The following is a 24,435-nucleotide window of genomic DNA, read 5'->3' as shown; positions in this document are numbered from 1 at the left end:
TTTAATCATTATTATTCCAGAGTACAAAAGGCAATATACCTTCCCATCTGTACTCCCAAATTACCATCTCTGTATATACTGAGGTTTACCATCAATGAAAGCATCAGAGAAGTGATGTGATAACCCTGTAAAGATGCTTAGAAGACATTGCTCATGATATCTATCACAGTGTCTTTTTCATGAGAATCCTTGAGAGGGATTTATTTTTGGTCCTAGTATAAAGAAATAAATTGTATTTATGCTCCTAACATGTGGTTGTATCTTATTTATGTTAAAATAAAAACTTTAGACAAATTAAATATAACAGTTTATTTGAGCAATGAACAATTCATGAATTGGGCATCACTTGGAACCAGAGGAGGTTCAGAGAACTCAGCTGTGCAATGTGAGCTGCAGGCTCACATAGGCTGAATGCAGAAGCAAAACTAAGAAATTACTTGATTGGCTACAGTTGGGTGTTTGCCTTATTGGATACGATTGGTGGAAGGTCCCTAGTTAGTGGTTAGTTGATGATTTCAGCTGATTATGTTTGTTTCATTTTACTATTAACACTGGTAAACTTCGTTTACTTAGGTAGGAACCCAAGGTGCTGGAGCCATCTCAGCCTAATGGCCTCCCAAATAAATTTCTTTTAACATTTATAAATGCTTTAAATCAAGAAACTAACCAAGCTGCTTTTTTCACAATGACTACTAAGGAAGTTTAGAATTAAATATGCACCCACTCTTAAGTATATAGAACTCAACATTTTTCTACTATTCACAGCTCATTTTATGGCCATTCCCTTTCTTTTTCTTTTACCAGTCATTTCTCATTTGTTAACCCTTACACTTTTTTTCCGCTAAGTAACCAGAGTATAAAACAATCAGCCAATCTAGAGGAATAGAAAAGGGAAAGATGGGAATATATGAGCTGTTATCTCATTAGGATCTACTTTAGGGACTAGTTGGAGCAGGATTGGCACAAACGGCAAAAACATAAGGTGAAAATTACAAATTCAGAAGTGGCCTGCCACTACCATACTTTCTCTCATACTTTGTCCAATTATCAATATTATAAAATAATTATCCAGACCCCTGTTCCTCAGTACCTATTCCTCATGAAACCATTACAATAATTCCTAGCTCACAGCAGTGAAGTGACAGATTCTTGACTAAAGAATCAACAAGTCATTATTTAGTGGTCACCATATCCAGGCACTTCTAGGTTATTGGGACATATCAGTGAACAGAACAGATAAAATGCCTGCCCTGTGGAGCTAACTTTCTACACAAGAAGACAGATAAACAATAAACGTGGCAAATAAGTAAGTGATATGGTGTGCCATGAGATAATAAGTGCTTTAAAACACTGAGCAACATAAATGGGATCCAGATGAAGGATTCATGTTAAAAAATTCTTTTACCGGAAACTGAAAATAGACATTACATATCTGTTCTGAATGGTTAGATTGGTCTAAAAGCAGATATCACTTAAAACAAAACATTTAAAATATTTTTGTTCTAAATAAACTCATATTTTAAATATCCAAAAGCTTACTAATCCTGTTGATACGTCTTTGGTAAAATGAATAATTTTCCATGAAACAAGATGAATCTCATCTTATCATTCGTGTAAACCCTTATATTCCAGCCATTTAAGTGAAAGCTAAGACCCCAGAAAACGTTAAAAACCATTCCTTATCTGGCCTTACACCCCACACCCATAACTGCAGAAACTTCAACTACACAAGGAAGACCAGCTCCTCAGTTCCAGGGTTTGTCTCACTGACTCTCAAAACCATAATCACCCTGTCAGCCTCCACATTATCGTTATTTCACTCTGTACAACAATGCCAGCCTCTGAATCTACTGATGTAGACACCAAAGGGGCCCAGGTTCATGCCAAAAGCACTGAACCTGGCTCTAAAGCCTGTAACTCCCCCAGAAAGCCACCAACCACTTCTCTGAAGAAGACACTGCCCAAGAATGCCATTTCCTACAATGACCAAAATTTGAAGTGCCAGTGCTGCCCAAGTCACCAACGTTGTGCACTCAGGATCCCGTAGGGGTTTCAGGAAAACAATTCTTAACATTTTTTTCCCTACTGTTTTTGAAGTACCTCTCTCTTTCTAGGGCTTGGTCTTGAGTCTGAGTGGACCTGGGCGAAGGGACGATTGAGTGGTAGACACTGTGCTGCACTTGGAAATAAAACCTTTGCTCTGACGCTGGCCCACTGGACTAGAACTAAGTGTGTGCACCTTTATTCTCTCCACAAGGTCTGTGATCTCTGAAAGGGCTTACCCCACAGGCATGCCCCAATCTTAGGGTCCCGGCTGGGATTTCTGCTCTAAGGGAGTTGGATGTGGTTTTCCAACTCTTCACAAGAAGCATGGTTGTGAGTTATGTGGCATCATGGTAAGCAACAGAAAGTGTTAGTATTAGCCCTGCCATGCACTATCCACAATTAGCATGAAGGGCTGGCACAGTCATGTCCTAGGATTAAATGATGATGTTTAAAAACAACAATAAATAAAAACGAAGTAACGGAAGCTGCATCCAACCTCTCAAGGAAATGCTTCTCAAATTAAAACAAAAATATTTTAAGTAGTTCATGACAAGAGACCTAGAAATTCAGCACAGCACATTGGAATTATCTCATAAATGGCAGAAGTCACACACTTCAATCATCTATAAAAATAAAGAGTTGTCAAAGTCATGTTATACTCTTAGAATCATAAATTTAAGAGTAAAGATGATCATTCTTCCAATAAAGAAAAGCTCTGTAAGTCCATGAAAAGCTCTTTTCCTTCCTACAACTGTTTGTTCTTCAATGAAGAGTGGATTCAGAAGATTCCACCAAAGAAGACAGTATTTCTTTTATTTTCCCAAGTACAGCAAGGCTATGGTGTATAGTTTACCGGCACTTCACAGATTTGGAAAGTGTTGTGAAGTCACCGACAAATCTCTTCTTCTAACCTCACAACTTATCACTCATGTAATCTGAGCAAGTAATACAGCCTTTCTGAGCCAACATTTATTTCTCCATTAAGACAGGGGTAAACCTACATCCTCCACAATACTTTTGTTAAGACTAAATGACATGATGAGTTTGCAAGTACTTCCTAAACTATGAAGTACAATATGAACATATAGCATCATCAAACTCTTTCTACTACCATGGCAGATGGGGCCATGGTAGTCGAATATTAAGTTATTAAGTTATGTTAAAAACTTGAGAAATCTAATAAAACTAATTTGTTTCCCACAAACAGCACTCCTTAGGATCATATTACCTAGGTCTATTGTAAAGAAACTTAAAAACAACTGTTTAAACTAGAGAAAGTCCATCATCCTTGCATAGTATTTTAAGCCAGAATATCTGAATAAAGCAAGAACAAATATTTTATTCTTGCCCGGGCTATTTTAGATACTGCCTTTTATTCTGATACCTTGAATTCATGCATGCCTCATAGGTAACATTTTAAATTATTTAAACACAAGTTAATATTACTGGTGTCAGTACAATCAGTAATTACCGTCTTAATAATCACAGGCATCTAATTCCAGCTGCTCCCATCTTTGATATAATGATGAGCAACAGCCTGGAGGACAAGAACTGACAGGGAACGAATACAGCTGGGGGTCAAATTAATGCTGGCGGTGAACTAGCTTTCAGTGAGAGGCACATGCTGAAAAATGAGACCGCAGGTTGAGAAGGAATTAATGTCCTGAGAGTTTTGTACAAAATAAAATATTTTCTGAACATGAGAACAGCTTTTGAATCTAGATCTGAAGAAGCTGGCTAAATAAATCATACCTCCAACAACCTTCTTTTCAGTAATTATAAAAAGAATGCATCTGCACACTCGTTCCCCTGCCAGATATGACTTTTCCCTTCCCCAGATGGCTGGGGCAAGTGTCTGTGCATATGGCAAAAGAAAAAAGCAGGAAGCTCAAAGTGTTTAACTGGAAAAGGAAGCAGTGAAGGCTTATGAAATGTGTTTGTGCGAGGCACTATAGGGGCCATAAAGACAAAGAAGAGCAACTAGTAAAGACAAGACCTCAGAGACCTGGGTCCTGGTCGCGGCTCTGCTACTAAGGTTTTTGCTGGCCAAGCCAGTTTGTTTCCCTGGGCTTCTGCTTTCTCATACAAAATGCGGAGGAATCCAACTAAATCAGTTTGTGGGAGAGTTCTTTGCAGCTGATGTGAAGTTATCCAACGTCGGGGGTCAGCAGTAATAAGTAAAACAGGTGTCAGCCTATGTGTGGGTGAGAAATCTCCTTGGTAGAACAGTATAGTTTTTTTCACTTCTTCTTGGAAATAGAAGTAAATATATTACCGCACAGGTCTTGAGTGAATGACACCAAGAGACCAACCCTTTAAGAGCTGGTTCTAGAGGAATATGAACTCTGCATTTACCATAAGCCAAATCCATTTTGAGGAAAAGAATAATGGCCCTATCACAGTCCTTTACCCCAGGATAGGTGTTGAGAGAATGTATGTGTGTATGCATAGGCATGTGTGTGGATGTATGTGTATATATGTGTGTGCGTATGTGTCTACGTCCTGGTGTATGTGTGTATATGTATGTGTATATATGTGTATACATACAGATAGGGGGTGTGTGTGTGTGTGTGTGTGTAGAGGGAGCGTGAACAATCCATCTCATTTCTCTTTCCCTTTTAGCCTACAGTCCCTCCTCTAAATCTTTAGCCCTGTACGCTTAATTTAATTTTTAACCATGGCATGTGGGCAAGAGAGAGGTGAAACAGGTTGTCTACACATTACTCAGGCTTGATGGCAAGCCACTCTGCCACAAGGGGTGATTCTTTGCAGAATGAGGACAATAAAAACTAGAGATGGAGGCAGAAAGGGAGGTGGTGGCATCAGAATAACCTGGGGAAAGTCTTTTTCAATCTCTCTATGCTTTCTCCCCTCTCTCTTCTTCCTTGAGAATCTAATATGACCCTGAAGGGATATTCTGAATCTCACACACACACACACACACACACACACACACACACACACACCCCACAGCTGCAGCAAGTCACTGCTATTGATTTCCTGAAGTGGGATAAAAGATAGAGGATTTCAATGCTAATGTCCTTTCCAGCCCTTACACTTTAAGACACAGCTTCTATCATTCATATACTTTCAAATTAAGAAAACACACATAAAATAACCAGAGAACAACAAAAGGCAACTCTCCACAGCTAAATGACAGAGTAGATGAAGATGTCTAGAACAAGGGAAATTATTGTACGGTAGAGCTAATCAGGAACAGTTTCATGGAGGAAATGGGTATTGAGCACAGACGGCTTGATGCACAGATTTTGGACTGAGATCGAGGTGAAGAAGCATGCTGGGGATCTGGCAGGTGTGAGGTGGCAGGAGTAGCTGGAAAGGATGGTGAGGGGGACAGCAGTAGACGGGGGCAGCACCAGACTAGGCTGACCCAGACAAGTGGGACCAGCAGATCTTGGGCTGCAAAAGGCAGTGAAGCCTAAGCTAACAAACAATGACTGTGGAGTAACCGCTGGCTGTAAAGCAGGAGAATGTTTGAGCAACACATGTGCTTCAGGGAACTCTTTCAGATCACAGCCCAGGATAGTTAAGAACAGAGGGTTTTAACGGGGTTCCACAAACAGACCTTACCTAAGTTACTATATATACAGTACATATGCCAATCTTTTTCTGCATTCTTTCTCTGAGACCATATTCATACATGCCTTTTGCACAGGAATAAGGATCTGGACCATTTATTCTATTCTCAAAAAGTTATGAGACAACCAATTTCTGCACCTGACCCGTCATCCCAATTACACACAACAGAGAAAATGTAAGAGTTCAGAAGAAAGTATTCCAAATTGTTCTTGGGGGTCTTCTCATTGCTTAGATGGAACAGATCAGTAAAGGATAAATCACAGAAAAAAAGCAGCTACGTGACACCAACCAAGGTGATCCTTGTGCAGCAGGGAACCTCTTGTGCAGCAGAGGCTCAAGAGGGGAAGCTTGAGAGGACACTTTCTCAGGCTCACTTTTTCAAGAGTGGTGTAAGAGGGGCTATCATGGATTACGTGAAGTTGACTACAACATCTAGTCTTACCTGAATCATATCAAACCTCTTCTGCTTAATAAAACCAATGCTTCTCAGAGCTATTATTTCATTTGACTAAAATGTAAGTCACTCAGGAAACTTATTTAAGAATTAAATCAGATTAAGTATGGCTAATCCTTAATGGGAATAACAACAGGTTTTCAGAAAATACATGATAAGTAAGAATCATATCTCTTAAATCAAATATCAAAATGCATGTTTGTTTCACCACTTCCTAGAGAGAAGTCTTAGTATTTGTAGGAATTTGTTAGGAATATTTCTCAAAGTTAATATTTTTGAAACTAGTGCCAACCCAGGTGGAAAGAACAAAATATTCCTTTTTCAGGATGAGTTTGTGTCCTTTGTAGGGACACGGATGCAGCTGGAAACCATCATTCTCAGCAAACTATCGCAAGAACAGAAAACCAAACACCGCATGTTCTTACTCATAGGTGGGAACTGAACAATGAGATCACTTGGACTCAGGAAGGGGAACATCACACACCGGGGCCTATTATGGGGAGGGGGGAAGGGGGATGGATTGCATTGGGAGTTATACCTGATGTAAATGACGAGTTGATGGGTGCTGACAAGTTAATGGGTGCAGCACACCAACATGGCACAAGTATACATATGTAACAAACCTGCACGTTATGCACATGTACCGTAGAACTTAAAGTATAAAAAAGAAAAAAAAATTCCTTTTTCACTATCTTTATTAAAGTAGTGCTGACTTGAACATGCAAATCATAGAAGTTACACCTTTTAAAGCATTTTCAAGGAAATTTATTTTTTAAAATTTCAACCTTGTAAACCCTTGAAAAGACTTGAAAATTTGTTTACAAAAGTACAAAGGAAGAAATAATGGCTCAGAAAGACTAATGAGCTATCCGTGCCACTCTACAGTAAATCCTAAGGTGTTAATTATCTGATTTCCAGGAGGCTTCTTACCCCGAGGTATGCTTGATTTTTGAATGACTATGCACTTCAAGTTTCTATTTTTGATCTGTACATTTCACATCATCTATTACGCTTTCCATTCTCTGAATTCCAACAATTTGTAACTGTGTTAGTGATGCTTACCTTATGCCTACATCACAATTATGGGTGTATTATTGTTGTATTTTTCCTCTCTGCTGTTCTGCGAATGTATTCAGGGCATGGAGCGCCTCTCACCTCACTTCTATATACAGCATCCAATAAAGTCTGCTAAATGAATGAGTATACAGAATTTAGAGAGTAAGCACGAATCTTACTACAAAGTCTGTTGTGCAAGAAACTGTTCATTTGCCTTTCTTCTGTAACTCGGCTTATTATCTGTTCTACCAGTTGGGAAGCTCTGCCTTCTTGGGGCTGCTTAAGCAGGGCTATAGTATGGTTCTGGGATTTAGTGCAGTGGCATAGTAATGAGGTCTGGGCTGCAGGCTGCCTTTGGTCTCTGAGTCACCATGCATGCTTTATCTTGACCAACATCAAATTCAGTTGTCACTTTCACTCCTCTACTTTTTGGATATCAGCAGCATTCCGCATCAGTAAATGCTCTCTCCTTCAATCACACCACTGCATTGGCTTCTACGATTCCAGTCTCTCCTGGTTTTCTTCCTTCCTCTCTGGCTACACTTGTTTTTTTTTTTTTTTCTTCCTTTTTGCTTATCCCTCTCTACCTAATCATTAAGAGTAACAGTTCCTAGAGATTTAATTGATCTACTCTATCCCTAGGCAATTTCAATCTCAATCAAAAATAATATTATGGGTCCAATGTTTTCTATGAGCTCCAAACATATAAGAACCTATGTAATATCTTCATTTCAACATCCTAAAGACAGCTCAAATTTAATATTGCCATAACCACACAGCTGTATGGATTAGTACTATAACCCATACAAACGGCACCAACATTAATGCAGTTGCATGGAATGTTACCTTCGCACTTGCAGTTGTATAGAATGACACCTCCACCTGCGCACATGTAGGAGTCATCAGGTTTTTCTTCCCTTACCCTCAATATTCGATCCAGCACCAGGCCCTGAAAATTTTACCTCCTGAGTTGTCCTTAGTCAATTTATCTCCTTCTCTATTCCCACCTCCCTAGGGTAAGCTACTTTTGATCGGAATCAGATCAATGGACTCCAGTGCCCTCCTATTCTGATTACTGTTCCCCTGTAATCAGATCTCATCTTAGCCTTCCACTTCCTGCCACTCCATCATTACAATTGTTCCTCAATGGCTTCTTGGCATTTCTGATAAAGATAGATATCTTTATAGGCCCGCATGCGGTCCTTCTCTTACTGTCCTCCAGCACATTTCCCCCTTCACTGCCCTTGGCTCTCTGCACCCCACTCTACCTTGTTGACACCGTGTTTCCTCCTAGGATTTTTTCCCATTACTTGAAACACTCTCCAACCCCTCCCTTTCGCCTCACTGATGCCTCATGTCCTTCAAACCCCCTTAGGGAAGGCTTCCTCATCAGCCTCCAGAGCAGGTCAAAGCTCCCCACTTTATACTTTTCACAATGCCATGAACCTCTCCTCCTCAGCACTTAGTTCTATTGTAATCTCACTTTCATTTGTGAGACCATGAGATGAATGCTTCCACTAGAGTGTCAGCTCAGAGATGACAAGTTCCTGACTGTCTTCCTCGCCACTGACTCATCAGCCGTTGGCATAATGCCTGACACTTGACAGATGCCCAGTAACTGTGTGCCGAATGAGCATTCTTTACAGAGTAAAACAGTATTCCTGAGAAAATTGGCAATGCTTTTATAAGCAAAAACACCAACGGCAGCTGTAAGAAGCAATAACAACACGGAAGACTCCAGTGTTTTCTAACTTTCATCTTGCAATGACAGCATGGCAGGAAAAGGGGAGGGGCGGGTCACACAAGCCAATAAGGTGTGGCCCATGTCTCACAGCTGTTTGCTAGCTTTAGAGACTGAGTACTGGAAAATGTAGACGGTGGTCAAAAAAGACTGCCTACATTCACATTACCCTACACCCATAGAGCAGTAATCCTGGGAAGAAAGGCCTGCTGTCCTCAGAGAAAGGGGAGCAACCATTAGCTTCCCGGGCCCTTGAAGTTCACTTTAGAATAATCATAACAATCAATAACAAAAACGTACTGGGTGCTGACTCTGTGTCAGGCACTGGACAATGAAACTTACATACATCATTGCATGTGGGTCACATGATTATACTGCAGGGTGGGTGTAACTGTCCCTAGAGCACAATACTGGGGTTCAAAGAAATAAGTAACTTTCCTAAGACTAAATAACTCGTATATGAAAGAACCAGGATTCAAGCTTAGGCCTGTCTATTTCCAAATCCATTCCATCTATGTATTCCCTGGTGCTGCTCCTGCTGCAGGAAGAAAGAAAGGAAGCTACAAGCAGCCAAAGCCCACCTGCTGTGGAGGAGGCCAGCGGCTAGTGAACAGTGTGGTCCACAGGCAGCCTTAACACCACTGGTCATCAGGGAGGACCAGAGCAAACAGAAGCAGCAACAGCAGCACAGAGAATGCCGATGAGGTATCAGCAGGACACGAGAAGCATGTGGGAAGGCTGGAGCCCAGAAGCGAAGGTGTCCACTGTGGGGCCCAGCCCTGCCCCAGTACCAGCGCCCCCAGGACCCTCCAGCAGGGAAAAACAGTGGACCTAGTGGAAGTGAAGTCTGGTCCTGATGCTGGTGCACCTGAACCATACATGTTTTGTTTTATTTTCTATTATGGAATTATCTTGTAACTATAACTTCACAACACTGGTGGCCAGAGACACCCTTGGTAAATATACAGCAAATTTGGAGCTGTGATGCTTTGAGAATAACAGATTTAGGAAAATATACACAGATAAGTTACCAGATTTCTTCAAATAATCAACTCTTAGGGGCTTTAAGGGTTTTTCTGTTTGTTTGTTTGCTTGTTTTAAATTATTCATTACTTGACAAAGAGGCTTAGGAATCAGAAATACATAACACTAAAGGTTGTCAAGGAATCGATATTTCCTGAGAGTGTGTTTATTTACAGAGTCTGAGAAAGAGACACGGTTCACATTGGGAAGAATTAGAAGGCAGGTGGAGAAATGCTTTTTGAGACCAATCAAGCCACGGGTCTTCAAAGGTTGCCAGAAGATTTTAGAAAGGAGAGTGACACGATGGAAGCCACATCTCTAAAGATACTAGTGACAGCAGTCCCTAGGAAGTGACAGAAGGATAAAGAAAGTGGCACAGGGAAGCTGTAAGGAAGCTGAAGGCAGAAGAGCAGCTGTGAGGACAGAGGGTAGAGGAGGACACCTGAGGAAGTGGAAGGAGAGGCTGAGAGCCCCTGATAACCGAATATTGAGGCAGGAGTACACATTGATTCCATGTTCTCCTCCATAACTGAATGAAGAAATCATTCATTAATAGAATCATTCATTAATAGAAAACGTGTGAGGAGTCAGCTCATCTCCCTGAGGAGGATGGGGCAGTGGAGGCGCACCCAGAGAACCTCAGGATTGTTGCCCGACAGACATACACAGATGGAGCACAGGCACCCCTACATCTCTCTCCCATTTCTGTCCAACTTCCCCATGTCCTGACACTGGTTATCTGCAAATAAGTGCACATACACAAGAAATAGGATAATATCCAAATTTTACACAAATATGCAGCTCCTTCATCTTTTGGACCACACATGCTAAACACTAAGCAAATAAGACAAATACATAAAAGTCTAGAAAAAGCAAATGTATAGATGTAGAAGCACACCAGAGGTTACCTATGATGGAGAGGGGGTGGGGAATAACTGCAAATGGGCATGAGGGAACATTTTGGGGTGACAGAAATGTTCTAAAACTGGATTGTGTTGGTGGCTACAGAACACTATACATTTGCTACAAACTACTGAACTGTACACACTTACAATGGGTGAACTTTAATGATATGTCAGTTTTCCCTCAGTAAAACCGTTTTTTTGTTTGTTTGTTTGTTTTTAATCGGTAAGAGCTATGGGGAAAAAAAATACAGGTTAAGATGAATTGAGAGTGAAGGGGTTGTTGCAATTTTAAGCACAGTGATCACAGTGGGCTTCATTAAGAAAGTGACATTTGAGCAAAGACCTGAAGGAGGTAAGACAGTGCGCCTGCGGGTAGGCAGGTGGCAGGGCATTCCAGGTCGAGGGTATTACCACCTGTGAGACACCAGTTCTAAGGCAGGAATGGGCAAGGCAATGGGAGGTAAGAGGAGGTAGATGGTATACAGGGTCTGGTTCTTGGGATGGAAGCTGCTGCAGTTTTGGGCAAAGAAATATAGCCTCATTCAGGTTTTAAAATAAAAACTTTGGCTGCTGTGTTGAGAACAGTCTATAGGAGGCAAAGACGACCTTCTGGGGATCTGCTGCAATGATTTAAACAACAGGTAATGTTGACTGGGACGAGAATGGTAGTGGGAAGTGGTGACATATGGTCAGATTCTGGGTATACTTTGAAGGTAGAGCCAACAGAATTTCCTGACTGTTTGGATGTAAGTTGTGAGAGAAAGACGCTAAGGATGTTTCCAAGGTTTGGGTGCTGAACAACCAAAAATGAGAAGGCTCTGAATGAGGTAGGCTTGAAGGAAAAATAATTGTAAAGCATGTATAGGGAACTATGCTACTAAGTTCTATGTGCCAAATCATTTCACATTCTTTGGGTGACTTTTTTAAAGGCTTCCTTCACTATAAGGTAGGTTTCCTTCCAATACATTGATTAGTTAAGATACTTTAGAGAAATGAATGGTCATGCAAATGTAGACATGTCTATTTAAAATCCTGATTCTTAGCATTCTTTATCCTTAGTCATTGGATTGCAGAATATCTCATTTCTTAAATTATTTCTTAATTATATTCCTAGTGACATTAGACTTAGCCTGCCTATAAAGGTCCTACTGCTGGCCCCAGCCAACCAACAAAAAGTACAGTGACACCAAAGGCAGTCAGTCACTCCTGAGTGATTCTCTTAAAGGGACAGGCTGAGCTGAGAAAAGGCCCTATCAATGTTGGGATATAGTAATAAAATCCACGTCCTATCTCAGAGCAAATTCAAGAAGCACCACATAGAAGGACCAAAATTCAAGGCCAGTCTATCTTGAGATTTATTTCTCCTTAGGAGAAACTGTGAAGAGATGGAGTAGGAAAAGGTCATATCCTTGTATAGAGATTTAAATAAATATGTACTGTCATTTCCTGACGTAAAATAGAGTTTTTCTTTCTTTGAATTCTACATTTACATAGATTCAGTTCCTCCGTATTTATTCTGCACATTTGGTCACTGGACTTCTCTATGCAGTCATTATCATTAATATACAAGTTAGAAATACACATTAGACTCAGCAGCTGTGCCCAAGGCTATTACTCCCTGTAATTTGGCACAGATGGCCAAAGAGATGATTTTGGCAGGATGGTCCAATACTAACCACCCAATGAGGCTGCAACTTCAAAATCAATTGATGATAGACGTGGTTTCACAGTTAATGTTCCCTCTTTCCTCCTGGACCCCTCCTCTTTTCCTTGACAAAAAAGGCAGAAGAGTCCAACCAAAATCTAATTTGCCAAAGTTCCACAGACAGCATTTACCTTACTTTATAGGGGTGAAAAGGTAACTTGATAAAACAATTCTAGTCCTGAAATGGTCATTCTTCAGGTCAAAAGACTTTTTCTTCAAGTCAAAAATATTATTAAGCATTAAAAAGTTTCCTGCAATAGGAATTAAGCAGGCTTGTACCTAACTCAGTATCAGAAAACCATCATAATAGTCAATAATAATTAAATTGCCACAGACAGGTAAACCTAAGTATGAGGTCTGCCTTTCTCTCAGCTAGTCACACACCACAAAATGAATTCTCTTAAAATTACAATTAAGTACAGCCAATCATGCATAACCTTGATCATTTTTGTAGATGTCGGCAATTCATTTATGCCTTTCAAGTTGTCTAATGGCAAGGTTTTTTTTCTTCTTCTCTGTATCCTGGTGCTTAACAATTGCATATCTCCTCAAAATACCTAATATTCAAAAGCACATTTTGAGCCTTCCCAAAAATAAAGAGCAAGCTACAATTTGAAACTGTAGCCTCTCTGCTCCTCAAATCCTGCTGTATCCATACTATCCTACAGCAGTTCACTACCAACCTGTTAATCAATGACTCATTAGATTTCATCCACAGTGGAAATGGCATTCTCCAGTTGGCTTACATAATGCCATGTAATCACTATCAATGCTCTATATCTAAAAAGATATAAAATAAAAACACACCTAGTTTTATCTTACGCAGAAATGTATGTTATTAATCAACCGAAGTGCCATATGGACAACTATGAGGATATTAGCTGCCCTCTGCAGCAATCTGCCTAATTAGTTGTACACAGATTTTAGTAGAAAATGATAACTTCCGTTTTGGTAGTAAAGATGTTAATCACACATCAAGACTTCTACCCAGACAGGGCACCTGGTTGGTAGAGAATTGTCTGTGTTGTTTAAATGTCCACTGAGTATCTGGAGAGCAGTGACCTCAGAACTGATTTAACCTGCTATTTTTTGTTGTTGTTAAGTGTGAATGACAAGAAAGCTGAGGCCCAGATCCAGACGGTCTGGCTGGTCCTTGGAAGGTGGGAATAAGAAGCAGAGTGTGAGCAGTTCACTGCACTCTAGACCACATCTCCCAAAGTAGACCTGTCACCATAATCAGTCAACGGGAGTTTCTTAATACACAAATGTCTCAGTACTAATGCAGATTCTCACACAGTAAGTATAGAAGATCCAGTAATCTACATTTCTGAAAAAATCTCAGGTCATTCTGAGGACCAGCCTGGTTGCAAACCTCTAGAGTGCACATATTTGCAGGACAGTGGTAAATATATGATTTTCTGATGCAAAGTCCTACAATGCCCAATCAAAACCAATACCAGAGCGCTCTTAATACAAATAAAGTACTTAACGTATCTAATTTTATCTCATGGATGACAATGTGAGAAAAGTGAGATTCTTTGTGTTATCCCAATTTATACAGAAGGAGACTTAGGCACAGAGTTCTGAAGTCAAGGTAACTCCCTACAGAGTGAAAACTCAAGAAAACTGATTCCGCCTGCCTTTGCTCTCCCAATCCACTTACTGTGTCGACCCCTAGCCTAACCGTAATCCACAGAAACAGTAAGAGTGAGACATTTTCAATACTGATGTGTGACTTGAGCCACCATAAGTGAGTGCTGCCTAAAGAAAAGGCCTTATTAACCCTGGCACTGTTCTTAGGAGGCCTCAAAACTGGCCAAAGAGGGACATGTGGCTGGTTCCTGGGAGATGACCCTCTGTCCCAGCTGAGATAATGGTGGGCACTACAGCACCACATAGAAAGACTCTCTCCTGAAACTGTCAATATGCTTCCATCCCTGAGCTCAACCGTGGAGCTCCAGATACAAAGGGGAGATGCATTACATCTAAGAACTAAGGAAATTCTTGAGAGTAATGATAACCTGTGTTTCTTAAACATCTTGGTCAACAGTTGGCCACTGATGTGAAGGGCTCACTTAATGCTGAGAGGCAAGAAGTCCTCTTTCCAAACTTGCCTTGTCCCTGCATCCAACAAAGGAGTCATACACCAATAGCTGCTGACTGAGGCACTCCAAGTTTCCACATGAACAAAGAATGGATGGCAACAGAATCCTGAAGCAATCACAGGATATAAATTTCCTGAAAGAGGTCAAAGTAGAGGAAGCAGAATTCCAAGAATACAATGCCCAAAAGGAAAAATTCAGTAATCAAGGCACATGTTTTGAGGGGTATGGGAATTTCATCCCTCATTAGGTCCAGGAGTAAAATATGTCATTATTTTCAAAGGCTTTATGTAGGGGTGATGCTCCTGCACAGATAAACCATGTAACTAATTCCTCCTGTCCTAATTCCACACTAGTGAAATCCTTAACCACTAAACCCTTAGCCACTAGGAAAATAATGTGCTGCCCAAAGAATTCCACCCACATCTGCAAACCCCTTGGCAGTTACATATACAGAATATATTAATATTCGATGTTAAAGCAATTAACAAAATGTAATGACAATAATTAATTGCAGGCTTCTGATGGGTTACATTGATAAAAACAGCATGAAACACAGAAATCAAAAATTGGCAACTTGGTAAGGTACAGTGGCTCAGATCTACAATTCCAGCACTTTGGAAGGCCAAGGTGGAAGAATTGCTTGAGCCCAGGAGTTCGAGACCAGCCAGGGAAACATAGTGAGACACCCATCTCTACAAAAAAAATTTTTTAAAATGAGCTGGGTGTGGTGATACACACCTATAGTCCCAACTACAAGGGAGACTGAAGTGGTAGGATCGCTTGAGCCCAGAAGATTAAGGCTGCAATGAGCTGTGACGATACCACTGCACTCCAGCCTGAGTGACAGAGCGAGAATCTGTCTCAAAAAAAAAAGGAAAAAAAAATGACAACTTTGTGAAACAGTACAAGGTGAGAGAAGGGAAACATCAGAAAACCCTATAGCTGACACTAAGATTCACAAATCTTAGGGATTTCAGAAAAAAAGTCAAGTTAAATGCTGTATAGAAAGGCCTAAGGGCTGTGCATGAGTTTCTTAAATGACTTTTGCTCTATTAGGAGGTCCCATCTGTAGGTGATCTGGAATACCTCCAAGAAATGATAAATGGCTTTGGCCTAAAGCTAAAGAAGATAAGCTACGGCAAAATTAAATCAGATTGTAGGTAATTAATGTTTTCGTGGAAGAAAAAACAAAACATTGATTTCATATTTCTTTAGGCTTTGAAGTCTTAAAAAAAAAAAAAAAAAAACCCAGTCAGTTCTATCAGCTCAAGGACATCAAGCTAGGAAAGACTAATGAAGCTTTACGCAGCCAAAGGGGCATCTGATTACATCTACACCACTGCCTATCACAAAAACAACATTTTGTTTAAAAAGAAAGTCTCCTTTCAGAAAATGTCAAGCAGAGTAGATGACGAAGCAAGTGAATGAGAGACTCTATCAAAATAAATCTCCTCCACTCAGATATCTATATCAATTATAAACCTAAATTTCCAAAATAATAACCATAACTATTGCTTGGGGAGTGGTTTAGAATAAACCGGTATCTTCACATTTAGAGTAGGCTTTTTTTTCATAATGATTTTGTAACTGTGCTGGTCTGCGAATGTGATGCAGACACAAGACCTGGCACTGATGTCATCTCGGCTACCATATTTTTCAGCTGAGAATCTACACCTGACTATAATCAATCTCCATTACAAAACATTTTTTACCATATTCTTTTCTGGAGCCATAAAGAAATGAGTAAAGGATTTTCTGTCTTTAACAATCACAAAACTTGTCTTTCTTATTTGAGGCATCTCAAGTAATGTTACCAACTAGTAAAAATGCATCTGAATTATGAAATTGCACTATATCTTTATAAATACTGAAATATATAAATATATGCATACATGCATACCAGGTATAAGCAGAGCATATTTAGCACAAGAAAAAGTATTTTATTTAAGGACGTGCTTTATAATCCATTGTATGATGAAAACAGAGTTTAGCTTGGTCTATGGGATCCTACAATATACTGCTCAGGCTAACTTCCTACAAGTGTGGTAGGCTGCTAGCAGTTCCTTCTGCTGTCTAGGTTCTCCCTAAGCCCATGGGCTGGGGGTGACTTTGAAAAGAGTCAAGTCATACTAATCTCATGTGCACTCCTGGGTCATCTGAAACCCACATGATATTTCAACACAGAAGAAGGAGTTGCTGGTGGGAACAGGGAATGAGTGAGGTCGTGGTGCAGAGAAAAAGAAAAAAATAGATTTAACTAGAAAGTATTCTGTTGGGGAAGATTTTAATCGTATCTGACTTGAAATTTGAGGAGTGTTTTTTTTTTTTTTTTTTTAAATCTTGTTGAGCTTTTGACCTTTCCATAAAATTTACATAATTCAGCATGAAGGGAAACTTCTAGTTGTCAAGAAAGATGTGGGCTCTAGAAATTGACCTTACAGAAAGGCTAAGAGGTCTGTACCCGCCAGGTACTTGATGCTGCCACTATTAATTCTATAGAGAACACAAGGGGCAGCTCTATGCTTTTTGCAGATGTGGACCCCTGAAGAGATCCTATGATAGACCCCAGAGAGCTGCCTGGGTAGGAGGAAACTGACTGACCCTTCCTCCTTTTCCTTGTGACCAGGCTGATGCTCCAGGAGCTGCATAAAAGAGGGAAGAGTGGCTTGTCAGAGAGAAAAGACATCATTGAGTCCAAGCCATGCATCCCTCTCCCTGGGAGAGCCCACGTAAGCAGCATACTGCATCACTAAAAGCTCCATAGCATAACTAGGGTAGCTCCACTCCAAGGTCTGCACACCAGATTAAGACATTTTACATGGCTCAGGAAATTTAAATGAATTCCACCATCATTTTGAGGAAGGCAAAGGAGTGGGGAAAGGAGAGGCAAAGGGAAGGAATTAATAAGTACTGAGATTTTATTATACACCAACATTGTACTAGATGTTTCTATGCATATCTTATTTAATCTTAAAACAACTCCATAATCTAGGTAACAGAATTCCCATTTTACAGATGAGGAAAATGAGAGCTAGAGGGGATATGTAACTGCACTGTGAGTCACAGAACCAAGAAGTATCAGATTTAGTATTCAAATCCAGGCTCCAAGGCTCAGGTTCTTCTGGTTGTGCCATGCTACCTTGCACTTTCAATTGTAGAACTAAAAATCATAAATAATAAGGTTTCTAAGTAATGATTTTAAGTGAGGTATCAGAATTTGTGTCATAAAAAATTGCAAAATGCCTCCTCCACTGCTCTATTGTCTGTGCCATTAGCATCAAATATGTTCTCACTGAAGCAATCAGCTAGATGGGACTTCTTTTTCCATCAATATCTTGTATAACAAACTGGTTGTATCATCTGGGTGGGGAAGGGAGCGGGTAGCCCTGCTTCTAAGTAACTGGAACTGGCTCATCTGGCATGGAAAGCAGAATACATTATGCCTCAAATAAACATGTAGGAAAATGTTGTCAAGAGTCCATGAGAACTGCCAAAGACATTTCTTCTTCACTTAAAAATTATCTTATCAGGTTGGTGACTGCAACCTTGCAAGGGAAGAAGCTATTTTAGACAAATTTATAGCTTTCAATGCTTTTTGCCATATGTGGAACTAATCTGACTCCAAGTCAAGTCTGCAAAACTTTTTTTCTACATAGTTCGTTTAAAAATCTCACCAAAACTTATAGTGCCATATGTCAAAATCAAGTTAAATTAAATACATTAATGCATTGCAATGTGCATATGAAATAGGGAAAGAACAAAAGAAATATGAAGAAAGTTGAGCACTTCACATTGCTCAGCTCCTCTTAGGTAAAGATCTTGACAAGAAGGGCCTGGGAATGAAGGTTCTGATTAGAAATGCCAGGAAAAAGGTGAACAAAATGAATTCCATTTACTAATTCCCAACAAGACAGAAAGTAAAATGTTCTAGGATAAAGTCTTAAGTTCTACTCTACAAATTGGAAAACAATTCTGAAATAATAAGCAGTCATATAAGCAGAGAAGGGAAGTAAGACACTGCCTGACACAGAGACATAGCCACATCTATCTCTGCTGTCACCAAAAAGCCCCTTGTTTATTAAGAAAGATGGGCTCCTTACAGTATCATTTTTTCATAATATTTTCCATTACTTGCCAAATGTATCTGTGAAGAGCAAATCATCATATTGGCTTATATTGTACTTGATAGCAATTAAAATCCCTCCAACTTTAAAGTAAATTTCTATCATGACAAATATCCCCAGTGCTAGACTCTAGCTATGTCGCCTTCGATTTTATTTCATCCTGTTACCTTGTGCTGAACATTCTAACAGGTAGCTCTCCCACCCAGTCACCAAAGATCTAGTACTTAAATGCAAGTCTCGCTCCCACTTGCTTGTCACATTTCTTTCATATCTATACTGATGTAATAAAAACATTGACCCAACCAGGATCAAGATTATAGTACATTTATCTGTCACCAAAGCCTTCTGTCTGCATTTGAGTATAGCTTTTCAAATGGTTAACATACACCCCACATTTTTCCTTTACTTGTCCCAAACATACGAGACTTCATCAAAAGTATATGCAACCTTAAAATCTGTATCTGTAAGAGCTTCCTTAGCCTCCAAGTCTATGACTCTACTAGAAAAAAATAAGATTACATCTTTTATCATCTAATTTGCCAGAATCTTTTCCCATTATTGAAAATCCATATATTTATCTACTCCAAATGAATTTATATAAAATATGTGTATGCTTTTTCTATAGAAAAGTGATATCATGAGAAGAAATTATGTACCAGCCACCGAACATTAAAAATATAGACACGTCATCATGGTTTATGGGTATTTATCACGTGCCAGTCTCTGTATGGAGAATATAATATTGGTTTGTCCCTTGCCTTTATGTTCAGTCTTTTAGAAGAATCAGTACTACATTCTCCAGATTCTCCTCTATGGCTACAACTCTTCTCCTAGTCTCCTTCCCGAATTTGTCTTCCTCCATCCCCTCCCACCCATCCGCAGTTGCATCTTCTGCTGCACTCATCTTCGAGACCATAGTTCTTCCAAAGCTTTCATCACCCGCTCAGCTACAATAAGCTCATCAATATCAGGTATCACTAGCATCATCCTCTTAACCCACATTTCCAACAAACTGTCTGGTGGAGACTCCCATCTTTCAACAGCTATAAGGATTTTCATTTAATATAATCACACCCAGCCGTCAAGTTCCATCACTAATCCCCCTGCTACATAGGGACTGACCTGATCTCCACAATCAGAACACTTAAAAATTTTTCCCTGTGTCTGAGCTTCTACGGAATCTTATATTTCCATTGTAACATTTAACACATAACTCCCTCAAAATCACAATTATGTACATGTCTATAACCTGCATTAGATAACAGTTGAGAAGAAGGAATGTGAAGAGAGAAGAGCAGCTGAGGTTGCAAGATTTCTTTCATTGGTCCAATTGGACTTCGCAGTGTTAGATTCTCCATCTGTAAAATGGAAATAAGATGCCCAGTTTATACAGTCACTGCGAAGCCAATATGGAAGTAGCTTGCTCACAGAAGAGTTCGAAAAGTGGACGCTGCCAGGAGCAGTGTGTTTGCTCTGAATCCTTGAGGGCAGAGACGGTATCTCCACAGCACTCAGCCAGGACTTTGTTAGAACATTACTAACACACACCTGCATAGCTCCTTACTAGGGGTGCAACATATTTCCACGAAAGGAAAACTGAAATGGCTTTATTTACTGTTAAGGCATCTTTCCAGAGGGGGATTTTAGAAGTCACTGTTCAAATCTTTTGGCTTTTCCTTTTAACTACACCCTCTCTGGATCCACCAAAGAGACAATGTAAATAAAATGACACTCCTTTCTGACTACTTACCTACTTCAGTGAAGTCCACTAGCATCTCTGTAGCTCTAGGAGAAACGGGAGAAAATGGCAGCTTCTTAAAATGTATTTACCTCACTACAAGATAGTTATTTAAGGAGTAAACATTTTATATACCAGCGTGCTGGGATTTAATGTCTCTGAGTTCCCACTTATGTTTTTGCTCCTTTGGCATCTTGCAGTATTCAGTGGTGGGTTTTAACTAATTACGTAACACTTTAATCAGACGTTTTCATTAAAGGCTCAGGATGCTCCATTTGCTGACCAATCCTACGTCTTCCTATAACAAGCACTCAACTTTTTTTACGGCAAGAAAAAAAACATTAAGCCAGGAACATAAGTTCTAAACTATAAATGCTTTTGTTTCACCAGATGCAAAAATTCCTATTTTGGAGCACTTCATGCTCTTTTATTTTCTGAGATATAAGAGAGAGATCTAGGAAACCTCAAAAAATTTTTGAACCAGTTTATTGAAGAACAAAGGTAGAGCATTTATTAGACTTTAATATTGAAATAAAAAACTGATCATTCGCAGTGATGGATGTATTTGTTCACATCAGTATTTTGTTAGAGAATAAAAACTTAAAATTGAGTGAGACCTCAGTAGTTATGGGTTGCTAGCTAGCAGGCCACAGGCCAGATACGACCCAGATACATTTTTTAATGTGGTCCTTACAGTTTTTAAAATTAAGGATACCTCATATAAAAAATCTAGACGCTTCTGTTTTCCTTAAAAACCTGTCATGTTTTAGAGCCTGGACAATAACAATCAGCTACAGTGGAGTGGGAGCTGCCTCCTTTACAGTGGTTTGCAAGTTCCAGAGGCCACAGTTCACGCTCCACTCCCTACCCTCTCTCCCACGTGTCTTCTCTAGGCCTGCCCCACTCCTTTACATCACTTGCCAGATCCCTGCACACATCTGAAACGCACACACAACTTTTTTTAAGGGCAAGGAGACTGGATCTAGAAAGGGCTTCCCTATTCACTAGCTGTGACCTTCAGCAAGGTTTGAGTCTTGGGTTCCTCAGCTTTAAATGGAAGGTAATTTATTGGCCTCAAAGGGTTGTTGTGAGGATTAAAAAAAGAAGTATATGAGAAGTGCTGTTTACACTGTAATGTAAAATGTTTGTCGTCATCATTCACCTCCCAAAGCTCTGTGAGTTGCATAAATCCCCTCTATCTACCTCAGTCATTATTTGGCTTACTTGCTCCTCACATTATTTATTACACTTTCTATGACAGAGTTTAAAATCTAAATTAGAAGAATTTGACTTATTTTCTTGTGTCATTTAACAAGAGGTAGAAAAGATGAACAAAGATCCAAGGAAAACAAAATGAATTCCTGAATACCAGTGGATCTTTACTGGGCCATTTGTTTGTGAGGGAGGCATGAAATTCGTGCAAAATGTAATTACTGGATTGCTGATGCCTTCAAGTACTGTGTTACAAGTTCACCCAATAGACACCTGAGGCCTCAAAACAAAACAAAACTGGTAGCCCAGGTATTAGGGGCTTCTGTGAAAGAGAAGCACTGACCTCTTCCATGGGCCTATCAGTGTTCTAGTAGAGGACCCAGTCCCATCAGAAAAAAACACAAAACAAAAACAACTGCACTTTCATATAAGCTCTAGTAAGCCATGGCACATATTTTATATCTATCTCTGTACATGTATAGAGATAAGACAGATCTTAAAAAAATCAATAAGAGATTTTACAGAAAATAGAATCTTCTCAGAAATGAGCAGAGGTGCAGAAAACTGCGCTTCAATACTGATGCAGGGGATATAAAAATGCTAGCAAAGATGTATGTCATGAATGCTACCTTCTTACGTTACAAATTCACAAACATGTATTCCTGTTCTGCTTAATTCACAACAGAAGCTCATCCTTGTGTGGGGAACCACAATTAAAACATCTGCTTTTAACTTAAAATAATCACGACTAAGTGAATTGCAAAATAAAACTGGAAATAGAGGGGAAGAAGGGATCTAAACCGGAGTCAGCTTTCTTTATAAGATTACCAAAATGGGAGTAAATTATGATTCAAGACACAATCCGTTGAAAAATTCATCTGACGAATCCTTTTTAAAGCATACCATATAGTGCAATTACGGCTTTTCTTGAAGTTGAATGAAACCTCCACCTGAATACAGATTAACGAATGCCAAATTACCACAAGGTCCTCAGTATATATTTTATTTTAAATATCAAAATAAATAACAGCATCATTTAAGAAACCAGTTCTTTCAATAGATGTCCCAGGGCTGATGTTTAAGCAAGTCTCCTTGGCAACCAAGGAGCACAGTACATATTGGGCTGGGGGGGGGGCGGGGGAAGGGAAGAAGTGGGGAGCGACTCCAGGGCTGGCAGCATAAGTAATCTGAGTAGTGGCTGCTCCCGTTAGACGACACGGGCAGAGGCTGCATGGGTGCAAGCCCCTGAAATGTCAACTCCGGGTCTGCCCCCACTGGCGCACCAGCAGCCTCCCACCCTCTTCCTCGGGTCTGCAGAACAGGTTACAAGGAGAGAGACTGGCTTACCCGATGGGGTGAGCGGTCTGCTGGGTTAGGTGCCCGAGACGGCAGGGCAGGCACCGGCCTCTCCTTGATGCACAATGGCTCTGCTTCGCCCCACGATGCTGAGGTTAAGAGAACCCGCAGTAGCTTCGCTCTGCTGGTTCGGGGATGCAGTAGTGAAGACGAGCGTCCTACAGTGTTTGTGTGTGCAAAAGTGTGTGTGTGTGTGCCTGCGTGCATGTGTGTGCCCGCGAGTGCCTGCGCGCTCCCGGACTGTCGCGCGGGGAAACTGCTCCCTAGTAAATAAAAAGCCCTAGCCAGCACTGCAGGTGGCACGTCCCGCTAGCTCCGCCCCAGGCGGTCGCGTCAGACTGGAGACGCACCTTGGCACCCCCGGGGCGGGTTCAGACGCCACAGGGCTCCGCCTCCTCCCGCCTTCAGCTAGCCCGCGCGCTCGCTTCCCCTCCCCCTTCCCTGCGATCCCGCGCATATCCCTTCCCTGCCCGGCGCGCAACGCCGCCGCCAGCCGCCAACAAGCTCGCTCCCCCGCCGCCCCCCGCCCCCCGCCCCCGCCGTCGGCGAGCAGCCAGCGCGCTTTCGCTGGTCCCGGAAGTCCCCTCCTCCACGCCGCCTTCCTCCTCGCTCTCCAGCACCTGCGCCGCCGGCCCGTGGGTCACATGCGCAGTCTGTAGCCACCACTGAGGCGACTGAGACCCGGAACCCAGCCTGCTTGCCCCCAGACTGTCTTCCCAGGGCTGGCGGGCAACTTGAGCGAACAGATGCCGTGGCCCTAAGTCGGTGTGCCAGGGAGTCCTTCCTCTGCTAACTTGTGAAGTTCAAGTTGCCTCTAGTCCTAGCGGCCCTACAGTAGCCCTCCTCAGGATAATACACTCTATGGTACTGACCAGAACAAATTCACAGTAACTTTGAGAAATGACGGGGGACCAACCCCCTAGAGGTGGATGAAATTCCCAAGCCTAAGAAATGAGAAAGGGTATGATTACTGTGGTTACTGCTAATTCAGCAATAAAACTGCAAACAGACAACCACCACAGAACCATACTTTTTTTTTTTTTTTTTTTGAGACGGAGTCTCGCTCTGTTGCCTGGGCTGGAGTGCAGTGGCCGGATCTCAGCTCACTGCAAACTCCGCCGCCCGGGTTCACGCCATTCTCCTGCCTCAGCCTCCGGAGTAGCTGGGACTACAGGCGCCCGCCACCTCGCCCGGCTAGTTTTTTGTATTTTTTAGTAGAGACGGGGTTTCACCGTGTTAGCCACGATGGTCTCGATCTCCTGACCTCGTGATCCGCCCATCTCGGCCTCCCAAAGTGCTGGGATTACAGGCTTGAGCCACCGCGCCCGGCAGAAGCATACCATTAAATTCCAGGGCCTGGCACACTCTAG

General features: G+C 41.0%; 2 protein-coding genes across 5 annotated transcripts in view; one reads left to right on the top strand and one right to left on the bottom strand.

The window, feature by feature from the left end:
• Positions 1 to 24,435, top strand: part of NDUFAF4 (NADH:ubiquinone oxidoreductase complex assembly factor 4) — a 350,782-nt gene that overhangs the window by 291,350 nt on the left and 34,997 nt on the right. The gene's annotated exons all lie outside the window — the stretch shown is intronic.
• Positions 1 to 24,435, bottom strand: part of KLHL32 (kelch like family member 32) — a 239,256-nt gene that overhangs the window by 188,482 nt on the left and 26,339 nt on the right. For 2 of the 4 annotated variants that reach the window (XM_050786562.1, XM_050786567.1), the window contains exon 1: positions 23,057 to 23,577. The exons of 1 other annotated variant lie outside the window; for it this stretch is intronic. The gene's annotated coding sequence lies outside the window, so the exon portion shown is untranslated. Of the gene's footprint in view, positions 1 to 20,509; positions 20,545 to 23,056; positions 23,578 to 24,435 lie in introns of those variants that run through there. One more of the 4 variants, XM_050786564.1, reaches the window with a different exon arrangement.

This window comes from Macaca thibetana, chromosome 4, assembly GCF_024542745.1.
Source record: "Macaca thibetana thibetana isolate TM-01 chromosome 4, ASM2454274v1, whole genome shotgun sequence".
NCBI classification, from domain to species: domain Eukaryota; kingdom Metazoa; phylum Chordata; class Mammalia; order Primates; family Cercopithecidae; genus Macaca; species Macaca thibetana.
This window is presented reverse-complemented; position numbering and strand designations above follow the sequence as displayed.